The sequence below is a fragment of the Schistocerca nitens genome, chromosome 1 (genome assembly GCF_023898315.1).
Source record: "Schistocerca nitens isolate TAMUIC-IGC-003100 chromosome 1, iqSchNite1.1, whole genome shotgun sequence".
Classification (NCBI taxonomy): domain Eukaryota; kingdom Metazoa; phylum Arthropoda; class Insecta; order Orthoptera; family Acrididae; genus Schistocerca; species Schistocerca nitens.
This window is the reverse complement of record NC_064614.1, coordinates 267,042,002-267,060,838: the sequence shown is the minus strand read 5'-3', so window position 1 is coordinate 267,060,838 and position 18,837 is coordinate 267,042,002.

The following is an 18,837-nucleotide window of genomic DNA, read 5'->3' as shown; positions in this document are numbered from 1 at the left end:
ATTCCGGAATAGTCCCCCATTCGGATCTTCGGGAGGGGACTACCAAGGGGGAGCTGACCATGAGAAAGAGACTGAATAACAAACGAAATGACAACGTTATACGTGTCGGGGCGTTGAATATCAGAAATTTTAACGTGTTAGGGAAGCTAGAAAATCTGAAAAGGGAAATGCAAGGAGTCAATATAGATATCGTAGGGCTCAGTGAAGTGAAATGGAAAGAAGACAAGGATTTCTGGTCAAATGAGTATAGGATAATATGAACAGCAGCAGAAAATGGTGTAGCTGGAGTAGGATTCGTTATGAATAGGAAGGTAGGGCAGAGAGTGTCTCACTGTGAATAGTTCAGTTCTGGGGTTGTTCTTATCAGAATCGACTGCAAAACCAACACCGACAACGATAGTTCAGGTATACATGCCGACGTCGCAAGCTGAAGATGAAGAGATAGAGAAAGTATATGAGGATATTGAAAGGGTAATACAGTATGTGAAGGGAGATGAAAATCTAATAGTCATGGCGGACTGGAATGCAGTTGTAGGGGAAGGAGCAGAAGAAAAGGTTACAGGAGAATATGGGCTTGGGACAAGGAATGAGAGAGGAGAAAGACCAATTGAGTTCTGTAACATGAACAGTGCAATGTGTACAGAATATGGGTTGAGAGTAAATCGAAGAAAGACGAAAGTAATCAGAAGTAGCAGAAAATGAGGACAGAGAGAAACTTAGCATCAGGATTGACGGTCACGAAGTAGATAAACTTAAGGAATTCTGCTACCTAGGCAGCAAAATAACCTACGACTGACGGAACAAGGAGGGCATCAAAAGCAGATTAACAATGGTAAAAATGACATTCTTGGCCAAAAGAAGTCTACTAGTATCAAACACAGGCCTTAATTTGAGAAAGAGATTTCTGCGAATGTACGTTTTGAGCACTGCGCTATATGGTGATGAAACATGGACTGTGGGGAAACCAGAACAGAAGAGAATCGAAACATTTGAGATGTGGGGCTACAGAAGAATGTTGAAAATTAGATGGACAGATAATGAGGAGGTTCTGCGCAGAACCTGACAGGAAAGGAATATATAGAAAACAGTGAGAAGAAGAAGGGACAGTATGGTAGCACATCTGTTAAGACATCAGGGAATTACTTCCATGGAACCAGAGGGAGCTGTAGAGGGCAAAAAATATAGAGGAAGGCAGAGATTGAAACACATCCAACAAATAAATGAGGACGTAGGTTGCAAGTATAAGAGATGAGGTTGGCACAGGAGAGGGATTTGTGGCGGGCCGCGTCAAACCAGTCAGGAGACTGATGACTCAAAAAAAAAAAAAAAAAAAAAAAAAAAATGGAGTTTGTTCGGAGACATCAAAGGACTTGGGAAAGCAGTTGAATGGAATAGAAAGCGTCTTCAAAGGAGGATATAAAATTAATATCAACGAAAGCAAAACACGGATAATGGAATGTAGTCGAATCAGAGACGCTACCACTATACCACGGGTGCCAGTGAATGCAGCAGAATAATTCTCAGAGACCCCACGAAGTAAGCAGACAATCATGCCCGCCTGAGGTGATTTCGAGAGAGTTAGATTAGGAAACGAGGCACTTAAAGTAACAGATGTGTTTTGTTATTTGGCAGGCAGTAACTGATGATGGATGAAGTGGAGAGGATATAAAATGGAGACTGGCAATGGCAAGAAAAGCATTTGTGACGAAGAGAAGTTTGTTAGCATCGAATATAAGTGTTCCGAAGCGTTTCCTGAAGGTATTTTTGTAGTCTTGTACGGATGTGAGAAATTGACGACAAAAAGTTCGGAAAAGAAAGGGAACAGAAGCTTTCGAAATGTTGTGCTACAGAAGAATGCAGAAGATTAGAGGGGTAGATCGCAGAACTAATGAGTTGCTGCTGAATCGAAATGGGAGGAAAAGAAACTTACGGTACAATTTGACTAAAAGAAGGGACATCAAAGAATCATCAGATTGGTACTGGAGGGAAGTGTGGGGAGTAAAAATTGTAGTGCGAGACCAAGACTTGAATACAGTAAGCAGGTTCACATCGATGTGGACTGCAGAACTTATTTGTAGACGACGAAGCATGCACGAAATAGAGTACCGTGGAGAGCTGCATCAAACCAGTCTTCGGACTGAAGACTACAACAACAGAGCGAGTAGTACTTTCCTTTCGTGACGACATTTTCTAGACAAAACTGTCAGTGCTTTCTGTTCCTTTTGACAAGTTCTGTTGACAGTTGTATCTCTCTTCAAGTTAGGAGAGGCTGGAATCGAATTGGTAATGAACGTACTCGCTGCATTCATTTCATTGCAATATTTTACCTCACTTTACTTTCTTGATTTGAAACTTTGGGTTATTCATAATGTTCTGCATAGCGTCAATGAAATCATTCTAAAGAAAATTTGTTTTTTAGACTATAGTGGTTTAAAGAACGAAAAGAGTTATCTCCTCACAATGTTTAGAGTGCAACTACTGATGATGCCGGAAAATAAAAAAAATCAAATCACGTTGGCTGAATGAACTTTTCTGTTTAAAGCTGCTGGAGAGAACGGCCACCCAGATCCCAGATAGTCCCCCCCCCCCCCCCTTGCTCTTAATTTACGGTCGCATGATGCACTCAGCGAATCCAACTCTTATTTACAGCTGCACATTAGCGCCAGCCTCTAGTTACAGAAGTACGAATGAAACTCACTGGCCTAATCATTTGGTCGCATCTTCAGAATGTGAGTACAAGATGCTCAAGGAACAGCCCACCTGTGAAAATTTATTCTCCCTCTCATCGGCGTAACTCAGATGAGGCAACATCCTAGAACATGTTTGGCATCTCTTTGATTGTCAGCATGTGTGTATGTATTAAACTGGGGACCTAGAAACGATGGAGAGGCTTCACCCTGCCGTAGCCCTCAGTGGCTCACAAATCCACAACAGGTCACAGCAGTCCACCAACCCCACCGCCGCCCCACACCAAACCCAGGGTTATTGTGCGGTTCGAGCCCCAATGGATCCCCCCCCCCCCCACACACACACACACCCACGGGAACGTCTCATACCAGATGGAGTAATCCCAAATGTTTGTCTTTCTTTCTTTCACTGCTGCCATGTCCCGCACTGGGGCAGGGTCGGCATTGTTAGGAACGGATTTGGCAAGGTTAGGATGAAGGGGTGGCCGGATGCCCTTCCTGCCGCCACCCCGTACCTCCCGGCACGGAATTAGTGTACCCCAGCTGTCTGCGTCTATTGTAGTTCATCGAATAGTGTAAACGTGTTCAGATGTCGGCAAGTCGTGTAACTGAGGCGGAACATGGGGACCAGCCCGGTATTCACCTAGCAAGATGTGGAAAACTGCCTAAAAACCACGGCCAGGCTGACCAGCACACCGGCCCTCGCCGTTAATCCGCCGGGCGGATTCGATCCGGGGCCGGCGCGCCCACCCGAGTCCAGAAAGCAGCTAGTAAGCGCTCTCGGCTATGCTGGCGGGTTAATCCTAAATGTTTGTGTGGTAGAGTAATTATGGTATACGCATGCATGGAGACAGTGTTGGCGCAGCAATCACCGACATGGTGTAACTGAGGCGGAATAAGGGGAACCAGCCCGCATTCACTGAGGTAGATGGAAAACCGCCTTAAAAATCACCTACAGGCTGGTCGGCACATCAGGCAACGATGCTAATCCGCCGGACAGATTCGTGCCAGGGACCAGCACGCGTTCCCGCTCGGGAAGCAGCGCGTTAGACCGCGCGGCTAGCCGGACGGGCAAGATTGTCTGCTTACTTCGTGGGGTCTCTCAGAATTATTCTGCTGCATTCACTTGCACCCGTGGTATAGTGGTAGCGTCTCTGACTAGTAGTGAAATGGCGCTCGGGCTGGGGTTCGAATCGCACCAGTACTTACATTGTGAATAAAAATCATCAGCAACGGCTGCCGAAGACTTGCGACATAGGAAGTCAGCCTCCTTCTGCTAACGGCCTCATCAAAGCGAGGGGAGAAGTGGACAAAGGTCACGGCACTCTCTTGCCGTTGGGGTGGGAAACTGCTCCTAAAACGCAAATGAATCAGCATGATCAACGGCCTGAGGGCGCAGAAGGCAATGGAAGACACTGCATTAAAGACCCGTAATGTTTATTCACAGGATAAGTGGCCTGCAATTGAAAAAGGGTCATGTGGTCTCTCCACTGGGAAAAGGTTCGGGACTAGTCTCCCATTCGGATCTCCGGTGGGGGACTGCCAAAGCGGAGGTGACGTTAGAAAAAGATTGAATAACCAAGGAAAATATAACATTTTGCGAATTGGGGCGAGGAATGTCAGACGTTTGAATATGGTAAGCAAGCTGGAAGATCTGAAAGGGAAATTCTAAGTCTCACTTTAGATATGGTGGGGGATCAGGGAAATGAAATGGAAAGAAGACAAGAATTTCTGCTCAGATGAGTATAGGGTAATATCAAAAGCAACAGAAAATAGTATAACGGAAGTAGAATTCGCTGTGAATTGGAACGTAGACGAGAGAGTGAGCTACTGTAAACATTTCAGAAAGTATGTGAGGATATTGAACGTATAATTCAGTACGTAAAGGGAGACGGAAATCTACTAATCATAGGAGACTGGAACGTGGTTGAAGGAGGAGAAGAAAGGGATACGGGAGAATATGAGCTTGGTAGTAAGAACGAGAGAGAAGAAAGACTAATTGATTTCTGCAATAAATATCAGTTAGTAATAGAGAATACCCAGTTCAGTAATCACAAGAAGGGGAGGAATACTTGGAAAACACTGGGAAACACGGGAATATTTCCGTTAGGTAACATCATTGTCTTCCCCCATGAACCATGGACCTTGCCGTTGGTGGGGAGGCTTGCGTGCCTCAGCGATACAGATGGCCGTACCGTAGGTGCAACCACAACGGAGGGGTATCTGTTGAGAGGCCAGACAAACATGTGATTCCTGAAGAGGGGCAGCAGCCTTTTCGGTAGTTGCAGGGGCAACAGTCTGGATGATTGACTGATCTGGCCTTGTAAGACTAACCAAAACGGCCTTGCTGTACTGGTACTGCGAACGGCTGAAAGCAAGGGGAAACTACAGCCGTAATTTTTCCCGAGGACATGCAGCTTTACTGTATGATTAAATGATGATGACGTCCTCTTGGGTAAAATATTCCAGAGGTAAAATAGTCCCCCATTCGGATCTCCGGGCGGGGACTACTCAAGAGGACGTCGTTATCAGGAGAAAGAAAACTGGCATTCTACGGATCGGAGCGTGGAATGTCAGATCCCTTAATCTGGCAGGTAGGTTAGAAAATTTAAAAAGGGAAATGGATAGGTTAAAGTTAGATATAGTGGGAATTAGTGAAGTTCGGTGGCAGGAGGAACAAGACTTTTGGTCAGGTGATTACAGGGTTATAAATACAAAATCAACTAGGGGTAATGCAGGAGTAGGTTTAATAATGAATAAAAAAATAGGAGTGCGGGTTAGCTACTACACACAGCATAGTGAACGCATTATTGTGGCCAAGATAGACACAAAGCCCATGCCTACTACAGTAGTACAAGTTTATATGCCAACTAGCTCTGCAGATGATGAAATGTATGACGAGATAAAAGAAATTATTCAGGTAGTGAAGGGAGACGAAAATTTAATAGTCATTGGTGACTGGAATTCGTCAGTAGGAAAAGGGAGAGAAGGAAACATAGTAGGTGAGTATGGATTGGGGGGAAGAAATGAATGAGGAAGCCGCCTTGTAGAATTTTGCACAGAGCATAACTTAATCATAGCTAACACTTGGTTCAAGAATCATAAAAGAATGTTGTATACCTGGAAGAATCCTGGAGATACTAATAGGTATCAGATAGATTATATAATGGTAAGACAGAGATTTAGGAACCAGATTTTAAATTGTAAGACATTTCCAGGGGAAGATGTGGATTCTGACCACAATCTATTGGTTATGAACTGCAGATTGAAACTGAAGAAACTGCAAAAAGGTGGGAATTTAAGGAAATGGGACCTGGACAAACTGAAAGAACCAGAGGTTGTAGAGAGTTTCAGGGAGAGCATAAGGGAACAATTGACAGGAATGGGGGAAAGAAATACAGTAGAAGAAGAATGGGTAGCTCTGAGGGATGAAGTAGTGAAGGCAGCAGAGGATCAAGTAGGTAAAAAGACGAGGGCTAATAGAAATCCTTGGGTAACAGAAGAAATATTGAATTTAATTGATGAAAGGAGAAAACATAAAAATGCAGTAAATGAGGCAGGCAAAAGGGAATACAAACGTCTCAAAAATGAGATCGACAGAAAGTGCAAAATGGCTAAGCAGGGATGGCTAGAGGACAAATGTAAGGATGTAGAGGCTTGTCTCACTAGGGGTAAGATAGATACTGCCTACAGGAAAATTAAAGAGACCTTTGGAGAGAAGAGAACCACTTGTATGAATATCAAGAGCTCAGATGGCAACCCAGTTCTAAGCAAAGAAGGGAAGGCAGAAAGGTGGAAGGAGTATATAGAGGGTTTATATTGAGGACAATATTATGGAAATGGAAGAGGATGTAGATGAAGATGAAATGGGAGATAAGATACTGCGTGAAGAGTTTGACAGAGCACTGAAAGACCTGAGTCGAAACAAGGCCCCGGGAGTAGACAACATTCCATTAGAACTACTAATGGCCTTGGGAGAGCCAGTCATGTCAAAACTCTACCATCTGGTGAGCAAGATGTATGAGACAGGCGAAATACCCACAGACTTCAAGAAGAATATAATAATTCCAATACCAAAGAAAGCAGGTGTTGACAGATGTGAAAATTACCGAACTATCAGTTTAATAAGTCACAGCTGCAAAATACTAACGCGAATTCTTTACAGACGAATGGAAAAACTGGTAGAAACGGACCTCGGGGAAGATCAGTTTGGATTCCGTAGAAATGTTGGAACACGTGAGGCAATACTAACCTTACGACTTATCTTAGAAGAAAGATTAAGAAAAGGCAAACCTACGTTTCTAGCATTTGTAAACTTAGAGAAAGCTTTTGACAACGTTAACTGGAATACTCTCTTTCAAATTCTGAATGTGGTAGGGGTAAAATACAGGGAGCGAAAGGCTATTTACAATTTGTACAGAAACCAGATGGCAGTTATAAGAGTCGAGGGGCATGAAATGGAAGCAGTGGTTGGGAAAGGAGTGAGACAGGGTTGTAGCCTCTCCCCGATGTTATTCAATCTGTATATTGAGCAAGCAGTAAAGGAAACAAAAGAAAAATTCGGAGTAGGTATTAAAATTCATGGAGAAGAAGTAAAAACTTTGAGGTTCGCCGATGACATTGTAATTCTGTCAGAGACAGCAAAGGACTTGGAAGAGCAGTTGAACGGAATGGACAGTGTCTTGAAAGGAGGATATAAGATGAACATCAACAAAAGCAAAACGAGGATAATGGAATGTAGTCAAATTAAATCGGGTGATGCTGAGGGGATTAGATTAGGAAATGAGACACTTAAAGTAGTAAAGGAGTTTTGCTATTTAGGGAGTAAAATAACTGATGATGGTCGAAGTAGAGAGGATATAAAATGTAGACCGGCAATGGCAAGGAAATCGTTTCTGAAGAAGAGAAATTTGTTAACATCGAGTATAGATTTAAGTGTCAGGAAGTCGTTTCTGAAAGTATTTGTATGGAGTGTAGCCATGTATGGAAGTGAAACATGGACGATAACCAGTTTGGACAAGAAGAGAATAGAAGCTTTCGAAATGTGGTGCTACAGAAGAATGCTGAAGATAAGGTGGGTAGATCACATAACTAATGAGGAGGTATTGAATAGGATTGGGGAGAAGAGAAGTTTGTGGCACAACTTGATTAGAAGGAGGGATCGGTTGGTAGGACATGTTCTGAGGCATCAAGGGATCACAAATTTATCATTGGAGGGCAGCGTGGAGGGTAAAAATCATAGAGGGAGACCAAGAGATCAATACACTAAGCAGATTCAGAAGGATGTAGGTTGCAGTAGGTACTGGGAGATGAAGAAGCTTGCACAGGATAGAGTAGCATGGAGAGCTGCATCAAACCAGTCTCAGGACTGAAGACCACAACAACAACAACAACATCATTGTCAGACAGAGACTCAAAATCGGATATTGCATTGTAAGATGTACCCAGGAGCAAATAAAGGCTCAGATAATAATTCAGTAACGACGAAGAATAACCTAAAGTTGAAGAGACTAATCAGCAAAAATCAGTGCGCAAAGAAGTGGGATATGAGAACAACGAGGAGAAGTCCACTAACTGGGAAGTATTTCAGGCGGAACTGCGCAAGTATTTCCGCGACACACAACGACAGAAGTGCAAGGCTGAAGATATATTAAGTGCAGGGCACAGCGTCCATGAGAAACTACAGCATCCTACATTCAAGACGTCTTGGAGCTGTGTAAAACAGTGGATCCTAGAATGAGGAGGAAGATACGGTTGCACATCTAATGAGGGGTATTGCTGAGGACATGTATCAAGTCCTGCTCCTGAAAAGTTTTCGACAGCAGACGACTTCATAAAATGGTGAGAATATATCGAGACAATGCATCAAACAAGAATTACAAGCAAGAAGTTTGAACGGCTTCCAAACGTCGTATCGATGTCTGTGATGGAGGAAGCAACTGATTTCACAAGTGTTCTTCGTCAGATAGTGAGAGAGCAAGTTCGGAAGGCACTTGGATTGCACGGCGAGCAAAAACCCGAGACGCTTCAAGAGGTCATAAGGGAGGAAGTGGAACAGACATTAAACACGCCGATCAAGGTATCCATCACCGTTTAGAAGCTCCAGCCGATGATCTAGCCGCCACAACTTGGAAAGCTAAAGGGTGCGACCTTCCTTGAAGCAGCCGAAGAGAAAAATCCTCGCCGTCGATCACTACAAAAATGATTGGAAACTACGTCGATATCCTCATGAATGGCCGACCAGCCCTATCTCTAATGAACTCTGGAGCATCATATTCAGTCATTTCGGAGAAGTACCGTCGCCAGTTGCAGAAGCCGGCCGTTGTGGCCGAGCGGTTCTAGGCGCTTCTGTCTGGTACCCCGCGACCGCTACGGTCGCAGGTTCGAAACCTGCCTCAGGCATGGATGTGTGTGATGTCCTTAGGTTAGTTCTGAGTTCTAGGGGACTGATGACCTCAGTTGTTAAGTCCCATAGTGCTCAGAGCCATTTTTTTGTAAAATTCGTGGGGGTATAAGTGGCCATACACAGCCCTTAAAATTCATCGTCTTACAAGAGTGCAGTTGTGACGTCATTCTCGGATGGGACTTTTTGGAAGCTTCTCAGGCAATTATAGATTGTGGTCGTTCGAAGATTATGCTAGACGAGATGAGATACTGTGGACAGGAAGATGCGCGTCCGAGAGTGTGGAGACTAATTGTGCTGGATGAAGTGATCATTGCTGCAGTCAGCGCTAGAAAGGTAACTGTCACGTGTCAAACCATGCATAAACCCATGGATCTTGTATTGGAATGTAGGAGAAGCATACCACTGAAGAATAACTTGGTCATCCCAGCTTCTATCGTCTCGTTTAAGAACGGACTCGGTGAATTTTGGATAGTTAACTGTCGCCGAGAACCGCAAATCCTTCCAAGACGCATGTGCGCAGCAACCGCTGGGCCGTTAATTGAAGAACAGCTGAGCGTCATAGAAACCTCTCATGACGAGTCTGTGAGCGGAATTAGCGCTACCACTAGAAGATCTAGCTCGATTATCACCAGACCTCACTAAGGAGCAACAGAAGAAGCTACTTTCCATTCTTTAATAGTTCTCGGAATGCTTCAATCCACAGCTGAAGAGCAAATTAGACAAACCGATGGTGAAGCACCGGATTCGCACTGAAGACCATCAACCAATAAGCCAGAGACCATACCGTCTGTCAGCAACGGAACGTTGAATGATTCGCGACGAGGTAGAGAAAATGATGAAGAATGACATCATTCAGCCTTCGCAGAGGCCATGGTCGTCACCAGTGGTCCTCGTCAGGAAGAAGGATGGCAGTTGGCGCCTTGTGTTGATTACAGGAAGCTTAATAAGATAACTAAAAAAGGACGTTAACCCTCTTCCACGAATTGACGATACACTAGATTGTCTGAAGGGGGCTATGTTTTTCTCAACCATGGACATGTACTCGGGATACTGGCAAAACCAAAGTGGATGAGGCTGATCGTGAGAAAACTGCATTCTTCACCCCTGAGATCCTGTATGAGTTTAAGGTAATGCCGGTTGGTTAGATGACTGGGTGTTGTGTGATGTCCTTAGGTTAGTTAAGTTTAAGTAGTTCTAAGTTCTAGGGGACTGATGACCATAGATGTTACGTCCCATAGTGCTCAGAGCCATTTTTGAACCGGTTGGTTAGTGTAACGCACCACCAGCTTTTGAACGGATGATGGATAGTCTTCTGAGGCACCTGAAGTGGACGATGTGTCTTTGTTATTTAGATGACATTGTAGTGTTCTCAGAGACATTTGATAAACACGTAAGAAGACTGAGGTCCGTTCTTAAGTGTCTCCAATAAGGCGGTAATCCAAGAAAGTGTCCCTTTGGAGAAAAAGAAATAAAAATACTTGGACACCTTGTGTCAAACGAAGGTGCGCGGCCAGACCCAGAAAAGTTGAGATCCATAAAGGAATTTCCTATTCCTAAAAGTATTAGAGATTTGAGAAGCCTCCTCGGATTTTGTTCTTATTACCGTCGTTTTATCAAAGACTTTTGTATTAAAGCCAGGCCACTCCAAGAGCTGTTAAAAGCTCATTCTAAATTTGTTTGGGGTGGTGCTCAACAAGATTCTTTCGATGTTCTGCGAAAAGTTCTGACTTCTGACCCTGTACTTGGTCTGTATAATGAGAGAGCACCTACAGAACTATACACAGATGCCAGTGGGTATGCGATCGGTGCAGTTCAGGTGCAAATTTCGAATGCAAAATAGATGGTTATAGCCTACACTTCTAGGACACTTACAAAAGCCGAGAGAAACTACTCAACTACAGAAAGTAGTCTGGGCATTGTGCAGATTTCGACAGTATCTCTATGGAAGGTCATTCGCAGTTGTTACAGACCATCATTCACTTTGTTGATTGACAGGTATTAAGGATCCAACAGGACGACTCACCAGGTGGGCAATACGTCTTCAAGAGTATGACAGTATCATAGTGTACAAAAGTGGAAGAAAACACCAAGTTGCGACTGTCTCTCAAGAAACCCTGTGCAAGGCCATCAAGACTTTGATGAAGATATTGAATGTCTCGCTGCACTCCAGGATCTCTCTGCTGAGCAGGAGAAGGGCGCCAACATATCTCAAATTATACTTGCCTTAAATCGGTCAGAGGATGCGGAAGGACAATTTCCATCGTGGCAGCGACAACAGCAATCGAAATTGTCTCGAATGAAAAACAGCAAACAGTTGCACTGAATTATGTTTATTTTAAACCTTGACCAAGGTTTCAGCTATAATAATATAGTCTTCTTCAGATGTCATATACACTACATTTATTAGTGTATATGACTTCTGAGGAAGGCGATATTATTATAGCTGAATCAAGGGTCAAGGTTTAAAATAAATATAATGTAGTGCAACTGTGGGTTGTTTTTCATTCGAGACAATTTAAGGTAGTTAATGGATTACTTTGCAAGAAAAACTTTGATCCGTTTGGAAAGAGGTGGCTACCAGTGATTCCTAAACAAATTCGCTTAGATGTTCGACAGAAATTCCGACACACCTGAGGCCGGACATTTAGGATTTATTAAAACGTACGATAGAATCCGCAAGAGATTTTTCTGGCCAGGTTTGTTTAGGAGAGTCCGTCACTATGTGTCGCACTGACGAGAGTGCCAGAGGAGAAAGGCAGTTCCTCAGAAACCACCTGGCCGACTTATACCAATTCCACCAGCCGGAACGCCTTTCCAGCGTGTTGGGATTGACCAACGTCTGTTAGTGGCAATAGATGGATTATTGTTTGTACCGATTATCTGACACGCTATGCCAGTACAAAAGCCGTGAAAACAGCCGAAGCATCCGAGGTAGCCAAATTCGTCGTGGAAGACATTATATTAAAATACGGCGCCCCAAGGTAGTTAATGTGGATTGAGGGAAAGTTTTTCAATCGAATCTTCTGACAGAGACAAATCCTCGGTGCAACATTACTCATTACATGACGACTGCCTACCATCCGCAAATTAACGGGCTTACTGAACGCCTTAATAAGACCTTGGCCGACATGCTATCAATGTTGAGCAGAGCATTTGGTAAGAGGTGCTACCTTTCGTGACGTTTGCCTACAACACCGCCAAACAAGATACCACAGGATTTACGCCTTTTTCCCGGTGCATGGGCGTGAGGCGACTACGACGATGGACACTGTGTTTCCGTTACATCCTGATGACGTGGACGACGACTACATCGGCCAGGTGTTAACCAGAGCTGAGGAAGCTCGGCAGTTAGCTCGACTCCGCACGCTGCAGGCTCAAGAAAACGGTCGCCGAAGGTAATGTTGTATACCAGGCTGGTGACCTCGTCAGCATCTTCACTCATGTTCGGAAGGTTGGTCTCTCTGAGAAGCTCCTCAAGTGTTACTTTGGACCTTATAAAGTTATATGACAGTTGTCTGATGTTACTTACGAAGATGGAGATTTCGACCCCGACACAAAACGACGAAAGACCAGAGATACGGTCCATGTCCTTCGAATGAAGTCCTATAAGGATCCTGCAACCAAGGGTAAATTCGAAGCTCCAGCGACAGGCAACAAGCGGAAAGGTGACGAAGAGCGTAGCGGCAAAAGACGTTCTAAGAAGGTCACCGCCAGGGCGAGAATCAGTCATCAGGAGCCGGAGTATGCAGGACCGATGATCAGTTTCTGGACTAGGAGGACGTAACACCGAGACGTTATCTCAGCAATGTCGCAGCAGAAGTTGAGTGGCACCGTGGTGTATTGGACATGATGCTTAACTGTTGCATGGAGGCTCGTGAGTTCAAAACTTCCCTGGACTGTACAATTTTAATTTCTATATTCGGTTCGAATACATGGCAGAAGAATCCACAAATGTCCAGAATCATTGTACTGGAATGTTCTGCAGCTGTATATATAGTGGGCTTGAAATCTAGATTAACTGCCGCGTGGTCTTAGGCGCCTAGTCACGGTTCACACGGCTCCCCCCCCCCCCCTCAATCCCCAGTGGGAGGTTCGAGTCCTCCCTCAGTCATGGATGTGTTTGTTGTCCTTAGCGTAAGTTAGATTAAGTAGTGGGTAATCTTAGGGACCGATGACCTCAACAGTATGGTCCCATAGAACTTACCACAAATTTCCAAATTTTTTTAAATTAATTTCGAAAATCGTCGTAAGTTGCGAAGTCTGTGTTTCTCCACATCATTTCTGCGGCTTCATATGGCCTGATGGGTAGGTAAACCGAAGGTCTCATGTCCGCTATTCGCACGACGTACGCCAGAAGATGTCCTCCAGCTCTGGGTAAGCCAAGTGAAATACACCGAGCTCCATCGCTGTTTTGAATCCAATATAAACTTTGAAAAGTGTGTGTGTGTGTGTGTGTGTGTGTGTGTGTGTGTGTGTGTGTGTGTGTAATGAATCATAGACTGCCCTCATAGGCATTAAAAGAGAAGCGCTCATACTTCGAAGAAATGCAGAATGTGCATGTCTAATGACGAGGAGCACAAACTTACCATTGCGATCTGACTCGACAATAAGTAGAAAATAGTTAAAAATGACACAATTTCATCAGCACGTGGCTTTAAAACGAGTAGGTCCATGAATGCAATAGATTACTATGAACCTTTCCGCTTACAGCATCCATCTGTCCAATGAGGTTGTCACCTCTTTGGTGTATACACGAATTCAGAATTCAGAAAATAGTTACCACAGTGATTAGTTGCAATCCTAACTCGTTTTCTACTTAACGTTGTAATAGATAAGTGAGGTGACACAACTTGTCTCATAGCAGCACACAGCAGCCCAGCACAACACGGTCTACCTTTTATCAGCGCTTGAAACCTCCTTAGCAAGCAGAGAAGTTTTATTATTGTTTATAATTCTCAATGCCAGCTATGTAATTGAGTGGTGATTCGTTAGAGTGTCTGTGACTCGCGTAGTTAATTTTCGTGGGACAATAAAGTGGCGACCTACCAATGTGGCACATTCAAATAGATCAAATGAACAGAATGACATGGTTCTGGTAAATTAATTCCTAAGATGTAAGTTTAACTAGCAATATATATACTTCAAAGACAAAAGAAAAGTTTGCAGCCCCGTAGGGAAATTCCAACCAATTCCAAGATACAACTTTATAAAACAAAACAACATCGACTTGTAAGGTTCCAGAATAAATGAAGGTCAGATCGCATGAGAGCTTTATACATCGCAATAAGGTGAATATGACTACTAACGCAATTCAGCGATTATGAGCAAATTTTCCTGTCAGTATGTAATGCAAAAAGGGATGACAGTCAATCAACGGCAATTAACACACCGTTTCTATATAATGTTTGTCTTTTAGGGGAAGGTGGAACAAGCAGCATGAGGGGATTTCGTTTGAAAGCCAGAGGGACAAGGGCAGAAGCGAAGTCATGCCGCAGGGGTTACCACAGGAACCACTTAAAGGGGTTGACAGGTGGAAAGTCAATTACCCGACCAGGTGATTCAGGCGGGAGAAACGCATGCAATGGCACAGCTGCAGAGGGACATGAAAAAAGCTTCAGAAAGCTGCATTTCGGAATTCCATAGGGATACGAAGAAAACCAGTGACGCATTTCGACCACGTGTCCAGTGAGTGCAGCACACGTGAAGGTCAATGTACGCCTTTTGACGTCGAGAACGGGAAAAACGTCCGATTGGCGGAAATGCATTAGGAAGGAGAAAAATACTGAAGTTTCGATGCAGTTCAATAGAAGGGACGTCCGCATCTCGTGGTTGTGCGGCAGCGTTCTCGCTTCCCACGCCCGGGTTCCCGGGTTCGATTCCCGGCGGGGTCAGGGATTTTCTCTGCCTCGTGATGACTGGGTGTTGTGTGCTGAGAGGGCACTATAATATGCATGCTGCTACAACCATGCGCGTGTATATCGCAACATACTAAGACTAGGGCTGAGTTAGGTTAGTTAGGTTTAAGTAGTTCTAAGTTCTAGGGGACTGATGACCGTAGATGTTAAGTCCCATAGTGCTCAGAGCCAATAGAAGGGACATTGTGATTGGTAGAAAGAGTTTCCACAAAATAAGATGAACGCTCCTATTGGTCGAAAAAGGCCAGGTGGGGGAGGCAGTTCGGCCATGAGTAAGACAAGAGGGAAATTTTTGGGGGACTCTTCTCTGAACTGGCGTCAAGTGCAGAACAGAGCGCTTAACGCTCTGTACGACGCAGAGAAGAAATTTGTGTGAACACTGCCTTCACAGCAGGTGCAATCCAGCTAGAAATTAGCTGTAGCAATGTTTAGCTCCAACTGTGGAGAAACGAACCAGCCAATTAGTTAATTGTTCTTGCGAGAACTGAGAGGGCACAATAATATGCATGCTGCTACAACCATGCGCGTGTATATCGCAACATACTAAGACTAGGGCTGAGTACATGTTTTCTCGCATAACGAGAAACGTAGGGAAAGTTTCTGCTGGAAAGTTCAGCAAAGGTCCGATTAGTTTTATAGGAATTTCAGCGGAAGAGAGCGGCCTAGCAGACAGCAGCTCGTCACAGCTTAAGGTAAATGCCGTGTGCAGATGCGTAAACTTTGTTGGTTCACCAGCTTGCGTCCACTGTAAACTCGAGTGGCCTTGGGTAATCTTTCACTCAATTTCTCACATAACTAACCATCCACCGTAGACGTGATTGCCATCCTAAATAGTACCAAACTTTGAACCGGAATCGGACGATTTTCGTAGTACTGACCAACAACATAACGTATGTGTAGAACAGTTTTGTAAAGAAACTTCTAATTAAACTTTAATATTGCTGTGTTTAGGATTAATATTCTTTCTGAGAGTTAATATTTAATATTGTTGTGTGTAGGATTATTTCACTTTTTGATGTTGGCGAGATGTGTTATCATGACAATTGTTATTATGTTGTCAAATTGAAAACTGTCTAAAAGCGTGTAATTTTGTGTTAAAATTGCTGTGACATTAAACATGTAATTTCACCTTACACAGTTGTTCTCAATCATAGAATAAGTAACCACGTTACAGACTGAAATACGTGATTCTGATTCCTTGAAAAATTAATCTTATGTTTTGAAAGTGGTTAACATCTTTGAATTTATCTAACACCGAACGACGTAAAGCAATATATGATCTACTAACGAACTCCCAAACATTGTCTGACAGCAAATTTCGAACACCTATTGCAGTGCGCGGAAACATGCGATCGGACATCTACGTGCCGACTAATACAACAAACATTTCCAGCTAGCCTTCATCATGGCAAATAAATTGAGTTAGTCTCGCCCAATACTTGCGTACTTTTATTAAAAAAAACAGTCTAGACCGCATACAATAATTTTATTTTTAGAGAAGGCGACTGGTTTCGATCAGTTCCGACCAGCGTTTGATCATCTTCACACCGCTACTACATGCTTAATGGCACGGAACATGAACAGCTCTAGGACGACGTCAAAAACTGCTCAAACACTGATCTAAACAGGCCAGTTTAAAAAAAAAAATTCGGCTTTAACCATTCCAAGTCCAAACAAAAGCGATCAAGAGTAATGGCGAATTATTAACAGACAATGAGTACAGTCGATCGACAGCAAAACCGTTTCACCGATGACATATTTTTGTCACAGTGATCAAGCGAAGAGGCTGCCAAAGAGATCTTTTGAAACTGATTACATAAAGATCTCATAGATCAGCAGAGAAAATATAAATTTTACGATAGGATACATAAGAACACAAAATTTACTATGAAAGTGGTAATAGGCACATTTCAAGGTGATGTCTCCAACTACCAATTTGAATGTAGACAGTTTAGATTCGACAACGACATAAGAGCGTTGTAACTGGACATCCTCCTCTAGCTTTACTCAACTGTACTTGTCGACACCAATATTATTTTTATAATTTTGGACTAGTCAGTATTACCTCAGCTACTTTTCTGAAAATTTTCATATAATTTTACGCACAGTGTGTTATAGTTCAAGTTAAAGTTTATGAAAAGGAATTATTTTATAAACTACCTTAGTTTCGCAGTTATAATCGATAAGCACTAGTTCTGAATGTACATTTAAATTCATTTTTTCTAAAAATATTTGAGATTACGAATTATTTGCACACTTCAAATTTCTATTATTAATTCTGTAATCCTGTACTGTTTAATATGTTTATTTCTTAATTCATTTATGAAATAATAATCTAAATTTATCATGTAAGGAAAACTATGAGGAATTCATTTGTTAAGATAAATTGTGTACCCTTTGGAATTTTGTTAATTTCCGCAGAGTGAGAGAGTCCTAAGCTTGCGTCTGATGTGATCGGATGTAATTTTGTATAACAGGTGCGAACAATGTAATTTCTGCTTTGTTAATGTGAAAAATCAAAATACTGTATGATGTACTAAAATTTAAGAAAATCAGTGGAAAATATATTTAAGTAAAAGAAATTCTGCAACTACAATCTTCCAATTTATTTAGTTCAAGCCAACCGTGAGAACCTGATGTCAGTGTTCCAGCCTCAAGAATCAGACCCCTAGACAGGAAGAACTGGAGCCATCTAAACATGACAAACTAAGTAAACTTGAAAGTTTATTGTAATCTTCGCTCCTCTCAAATCTTCATAAAAGATTTTGCTTATTAGTTACTTGGACTGGGCATTGTTTAATTTGGACAGTAGATAGAAGGTGGGGGGGAATGACAGGGTGCAGAGCAAATGAACACTCTATTTGTTACTTACACACAAAAACGTTATAGAAAAATAAGAAAAATTGTCACTATCCAGTAGCAAATAAATTACTCTGAGAAATTCGTTTGCAGTTAAGCAGTTCGCTCTTTACTTTCTTATACTCCAGGTTTTTTAAGGTTGCGGAACGAGACTGTGAATGACCTGAATAATTTCTTCATCGTATTTGCGATCCTTCAATATTATTAAAATCAGATATGCAGTTTCCTTTGTGATGACAAAAACGTAGATAACAGTCTACAGAAATGCAAAAACATGTTAAGGGCAGAACACGAGTCACTAATGATTGCGTTTGTTGACAATGTTATGACAGCTAGACAGAATCAGTACATAAACTTATCTCGTTGCTTTGAGTTGTCATTTCAAATAATTGTATGTGCTGGTATTAGGTCTCAGTATACTCTCATATGCTTACCATTGACTTTTTTAAAAAATACCGATTTTGGATTAATTATCTGTGATTGCAAAGATACACAATCGCCGACTAACAATGTAGTTGTCGATAATTATGCATGGCTTTTACAAATGAGCTGCGAGCTTAAGTTTACAACTCTCACTTCAGGAATTAGAAAATTCGTTTCCTCATTTAATGCGCTTTCTAGAGACGCTATTTTTGCCTGTTACTCAGTTCTTCCGTTTCCTCACAGTATACTTTTCCTTTTTACATATCGTGATGTGGACAACAGAGTTCTAATGTCAACCAATTTTCTTCCACAGCTGACCCATCTGCCAATGTGGAGTAGATAGGTTTAACAATAACCAAAGTAACATAGCTCATTGAGTTGCAGGTTATAGCAATTATTACTATATCTGCCTTATCGACCGACTTTGCAGGTCAGCCAGCATGTCAGCGACAAGAAATGGTTTTCCAGCCCTTGAAGCGTGGGCTCCCCTGCACGACAGGCATGTTGTGTTGAGTATTATTGGCCTGCCTAGTCGACCTGTTTTATG